This window comes from Prosopis cineraria, unplaced genomic scaffold (assembly GCF_029017545.1).
Source record: "Prosopis cineraria cultivar Desert tree isolate PC_DT_omini unplaced genomic scaffold, ASM2901754v1 PC14, whole genome shotgun sequence".
NCBI classification, from domain to species: domain Eukaryota; kingdom Viridiplantae; phylum Streptophyta; class Magnoliopsida; order Fabales; family Fabaceae; genus Prosopis; species Prosopis cineraria.
In genome coordinates, this window is record NW_026555345.1 from 12,508,449 (window position 1) to 12,514,345 (window position 5,897).

Consider the following 5,897-nt stretch of genomic DNA (forward strand, 5'->3'; position numbering starts at 1 on the left):
CATTTACACCTTTACCCATGACTATTTGAGACTTGTTAATTGGACATTTCGTAGCACTGCTTCTTATTATTTAACAAATTAAATTGCAATTAAAATAAAAAAAATAGAAGAAATTATTTTATTTTATTTTATATATTCTTAAAAAATTCAATGTAAAATTTATTAATGTTTTTATCATCTCTTATTTATTATTACAAACATTTAACTACTCTATTATTTTTATCACATATTCTTCAAAAAAATTTAATATATTGTGTTTGTATAACAAAAACCACAAATCATTATAAATCAATATTTTTTCTATAATTATACATTTAAAAATATATTTCATTATATATAATTTAAATAACTTTTAATTTACTAAATTGATTTTTGAAAGTATCTATTCAAATACAACTTTCACTACAATAATCTATTTCTACTAAATTGACTTTTGTCAAATTAATTTTTAATCAATAGAAAACCAAACTCGCATGAATATTAGCCTTTGATCAAACTAAAGAGCACTGGATGCGAGTAGAGCTCCATGGTTTTCGATAACGCACATTTTCGTGAGTTGCAAGTAGATGTGAGGCAAACGCAAGAATGGAGGGATGATGCCTCAGGACGTTTTTCCAAACTAGAGGGGTTGCTGGAATCTTTTTCCAAATCGGTTGAGAACCACAGTCGATGGGCGAAAGCTAACCAGGCAGAGAAGGATGCGGAGTCCTCTGGTGTTCATACGTTTAGCCAGTAGCTTAGGAGGGAGAGGCCTTTGAACATATAAACATCACACCACTTATGAGATTTCTCGATTTGAGACTTGTAACAATCAAATGTCATAGTTATAAAAGATAATTGGCAACACAAGATATATTGATTTAATAGAGGCACAGAGTATAATTATTACAAGCACGTAAACAAGCAAAGGGAAATAACAAAACTGTCAGAACATGCAGAAGGGAGAGAAAAACAATCAGGGAGAATGATTACACAATTTTGAACAACCTTCCCCACCCCCTCCTCCTCATTACTTAAATATCATCCAACTCATGAAGTCTCCACGTGGGTCTTCATTTACGTTTGCTTCTACATGGTGCCTCTTCAATCATGTGTGCCTTTTGGATTAGGCTCGAATCTTCAAGCCCATGCTCTGCTTTGACAACTCCCGCATTCTCATTGGGTTAGGTCTGATCATAATGGGTCATTGTGATAATACTCGCTCCCTAGAGTTTGACCTTACCCTCAAGGTCAAAATCTGGATATAATTTCTAGATCTGCTCCAAGACTCCCACGCTGGCGTAATCGCATAGTCCCATTGCACCAAAACCTCAGAAACTACTTGAAGATCATGAATAGTGAAATGAACATCCAGGATGTCAATCGGCTGGGAAATGGGACCCGCAAGAGCAGTCACCAAGGGCAACTCTAAACGAGTGCGATCAGTAAAACACTTCATGCGTTCCTGCACTTTGATTAAGGTGTCCCAGAGGTATGTAAGAATGAGATCTCATTTTGTCAGCTGAGCATGGATGTCCACAGGGGTATCTTTCAGAGAAGCATGATGCAGTAACGGTGGCAGATCATGGCCATAAACGATCTTGAAGGGTGACATACCCAAAGAGTCATGGCTTGTACCAGAATTCAGCCCATGGAAGATAATCAAGCCAATGACAAAGGCGGTCAGCTGTGAAGCAGCGGAGATACAATTCCAATGTGCAGTTGACTGCCTCAATTTGCGCGTCACTCTAAGGGTGATATGATAAGCTCAGTTGAAGTTGGATGCCTTGCAATCGAGCTAAGTAGCGCCAAAATGAGCTTGTGAAAGCTTTATCACGATCAGAAAAGATCGTTTACAGTGGACCATGAAACTTGACCACGTGATGAAGGAAAGCTTCAGCCACTATTTGACTGGTATAGCATGCTTATAACAGAATAAAGTGGCCATAGTTGGAAAGACAATCCACTACTATAAAGGTGACTGCATACCCCCATACCAGAGGAAGACCAGTAATGAAGTCCATCGAAATACCCTCCCAAATTCTTTAAGGCACTGGCAATGGTTGTAGTAAACTAGCAGGGTGAAGTTGAGAGACTTTCACCTGTTGGCAGATCAAACAATGCTATACATAATCATAAATATCATGGCGCATCTTGGGCCAATAGAACAAGGATGCTAAATGTTGGAAAGTGTGGAGAAAACTTGCATGACCACCTATAGCCAAATCATGAAACTCCTTTAATAACTGTTTGATCAACTCTACGTCATCATAGGGTAATACCAGGCATTGTTGGTGAAAAACATCACCATGCTGCAACACTTAACATGGAAAGGATGTTGGCTTATCCTCGAGCTGCAGGCGCATGTGAGAGATTATCATCGAAGATCGAACTCGCTAATAAATTTCATCCATAATGGGATGGTGAACTTGTGTTAAAGTCATCAAAGTCACTTGAGACAAAGCATCTGTAATAGTATTAGTGTCTTTAGGCTCATATTCCACTGGTACCCGAGAAGCTTCAAGAGACATGCTTCCTGCTCGGGTGCTTGGACCCGTTGATCAATAAGGTGTTTCAAACTTGCATAGTCTATGCGAATCCCCTGTTATATACTGATTCTTCTCGCATCCATTTAGGTAACTTTTTTGAAAAATATGTGATGGGATGTTCGTTTTGGCATGATACGGTGCCAGTGCCAATGCCAGAGGCATCGGTCTCAAGTATGAAAGGCTTTGAAAAGTCTGGTAGTGCTAACACTGGAGCCTACATAAAGGCTTGCTTCAGCGCCTCAAATGCATGTTGTGCTTTAGAATGCCACTGGAAAGTACCTTTCTATAGAAGGCTGGTCAAACAGGTAGCAACTCGTGCATACTATCGAATGAATCGCTTATAATACCTTATTAATCCAAGGAATCCCCTGAGTTGAGTCAACGTGGTAGGTACAGGCTAGTCCCGAGTTGCCTGTACTTTGCCTTAGTCAACTTCTACGTCATCTTTTGTAACTACGTGCCCCAAGTAATCAACCTTCGTTTGTTCAAATGAGCATTTGGAAGGCTTTGCATATAGCCTATGTTCCTGTAATATATGCAAAACAACCTCAACGTGTTGCGAATGTTGTTCCCAAGTCATACTATATATCAGTATATCATTAAAAACTATTAAGACAAATTTTCTCAGATATGGTTTGAAGACGGTATTCATGAGAGCTTGGAAAGTTGCCGGTGCATTAGAAAGACCAAAAGGCATTACAATCTACTCATATAACCCCTGGTGAGTGCAGAATATTGTCTTCTCTCTATTATTTGGATGCATTAATATTTGGTGATAACCCGCTCGGAGGTCTAACTTGGAGAAGAAGACATACCCATGCAATTCATCTAATAGCTCATCTATTGTTGGAAGAAGGAATACACCCTTCACTGTGACAGCATTAAGGGCACGATAGTCCACACAAAAGCGCCATATGCCATCCTTCTTTCTATCCAAGATCACTGGAGCTCAAAAGGGACTGCTACTTGCCTGTATAAAGCCCTCGGATAACAACTCTTGCACCATTTTCTCTATTTCATTTTTCTAGTTGAATGGGTAGCGATATAGCCGCACCTTCACAGGATTAACACCCGGTTGAAGTAGAATCTGATGCACATGTTCATGATGAGGTGGAAGCATAGTGGGTTTTTGTAAAATTGGTCTGTAGCGTCAAAGTACATGACCAAGGTCAGTGGGTACATCTAGTGGAAGCTGCAAGTCTGAATCTTCTACTTCTTCTACCACCCTTTCATGTCCCTGTAACATAAATAATTCCGCAACTACATCAGTGTGACAAAGCCAAATTAATTGATGCAACTGAGCTTGCATCATGGGTGCAGTCTTGAACCCATTTAGTGTAATGAAATTTCCATTATGGAGAGAAATCAGGTCATAAACGCACTGTAGTCTGCCACATGCAGTCCCAATGTCTCCAACCATGCAGCCCCAATAGCTATGTCAATACCCACAACAGGTAAAACAAAAGTAAGGAAAGAGATAGTATATCCACTGATCAAAACAGGAAGTTTGGCCACCATCAAGTCACATCTCATCAACTAACCTATCCTTACCAGCACTCTAAATATGGGTACCTTTTCAACTGGCAATCATAAGTGGTGGACAATCCTGGGGCGTACATAGTTATCCAAACTTTCCTTATCTAGAAGCACCTGCACATTGGTCCCTTATATTGTACCCTCAAAACGAATTGTAGCTATTCCAGATGACCCTCGATAGGCACATAATGACAAGTGGTGAAAGGTGTATAACTCCTCTTCTGCCCCTTCAATTACTTCCTCTGCCATAACTTCTCTTCCAGCGTCCGTCGTCAACATCATTAACTGTCTCTTTCCATATTTATGTGCCAGTGAGAACTTCTCATCATAAAAGTAGCATAAGCCTTTCTCCCATTGGATCTACATCTCGGCAGGGGTGATCCGACGTTTTAGGGGTTGATCCGAGGTAGGCAATAATGGGGAAATATCATTTTGTTACCGATTCCGAAGTTTACCAACTTCGGCATAATATTTGTAGGAACCACCTAGGCTCTTGTGCTGCTCATTGGTGAAGGAGAATACATTGAACGTAACCGGGAGGGGGTGGTAGTAGTAGAGTCCTTCTCCGTATAAAGTTGCCCTAGCAACAGCCTTTAATAATGTGTTTGGAGCTTGAGCAACTACATCCCATCATAATTCTGCCTTGAGACCACCAACAAAACAATCAATTAAGGTGCCCTTTGTCATATCATCCGATCTATTAGCTAATGCCATAAGTTGTTGGAGATACTCTTCATAAGAGTCATGTTGCATCAGTTTGAAGAGCTATACTCTGGCACACTCGTAGCGTGTAGGACCGAAATGCTCCTCGATGGCCCGAGCTAAGGAAGCCTAATGGGGAACTGCCCCGATTTTAACATCATCTAAAACCATGGCACCGCTGGACCCTTCATATGTATTCCAGCCATTACCAGCCTTTGAGCATCGAAGGTGTCAAAGAACTAGAAATATTGATTAGCCCGAAAAAGCCAATCTAGAGGCTTAATTCCATCAAACTTAGGAAAGTTGACCTTAACTTGCCTAAATGGTTGAGTTGGTACTGTCGTTAGTAACTGGCTGAATGTATGAACACCATAGGACTCCGCATCCTTCTCCGCCTGGTTGGCTTCTGCCCATCGACTAAGGTTCTCAACCGATTTGGCGAAAGATTCCAAACCCCTCCAGTTTAGAGAAACGCCCTGAGGCATCATCCATCCATTCCTACGTTCGCCTCACATCTGCCTGCAACTCACGAAAACTGCATTATTAGAAACCATGGAGCCCTACTCTCAACAAAAGCACTAGATGTCACGGTTATACAAGATAATTGGCAACACAAGATATATTGATTCAATAGAGGCAGAAAGTCCAATTATTACAAGCACGTAAACAAGCAAAGGGAAATAACAGAACTGTCAGAAAATGCAGAAGGGAGAGAAAAAAAATCAGGGAGAATGATTACACAATTTTCAACAACCTTCCCTACCCCCTCCTCATTACTTAAATATAATCCAACTCACGAAGTCTCCACGGAAGTCATCGTTTGTGTTTTCTTTGGTATGGTGCCTTTTCAATCACATGTGCCTTTTGGATTGGGCTTGAATCTTCAAGCCCATACTCTGCTTTGACAACTCCTGCATTCTTATTGGGTTGGGTCTGATCATAATGGGTCATTGTCACAATGCGATGAGAAAGCTTAAAGAAACTGGGAAACGAAAGGAATGAACAAGGCATTTATAGGAGTTTGGGTGGTGAGAGAAACAAAAAATGATAAGAAATATATGAAATGATAAGAAGAATAAGATAATCAAGGCTTGTGGAGAACTCTTCCAGCCACGAGAGCAGCTTCCATGA

The 5,897-nt window shown here is 40.4% G+C and overlaps 1 long non-coding RNA gene across 1 annotated transcript; it reads right to left on the reverse strand.

Moving 5' to 3' along the window:
* Window positions 1–834: 834 nt before the first annotated feature.
* LOC129293395 (uncharacterized) lies at window positions 835–5,509 on the reverse strand. The gene is made up of 2 exons (XR_008589152.1): window positions 3,344–5,509; window positions 835–3,054 (listed from the first exon to the last, which is right to left on the reverse strand). It is a non-coding gene; the product is annotated as an uncharacterized LOC129293395 (long non-coding RNA).
* Between the last annotated feature and the right edge of the window lie 388 nt (window positions 5,510–5,897).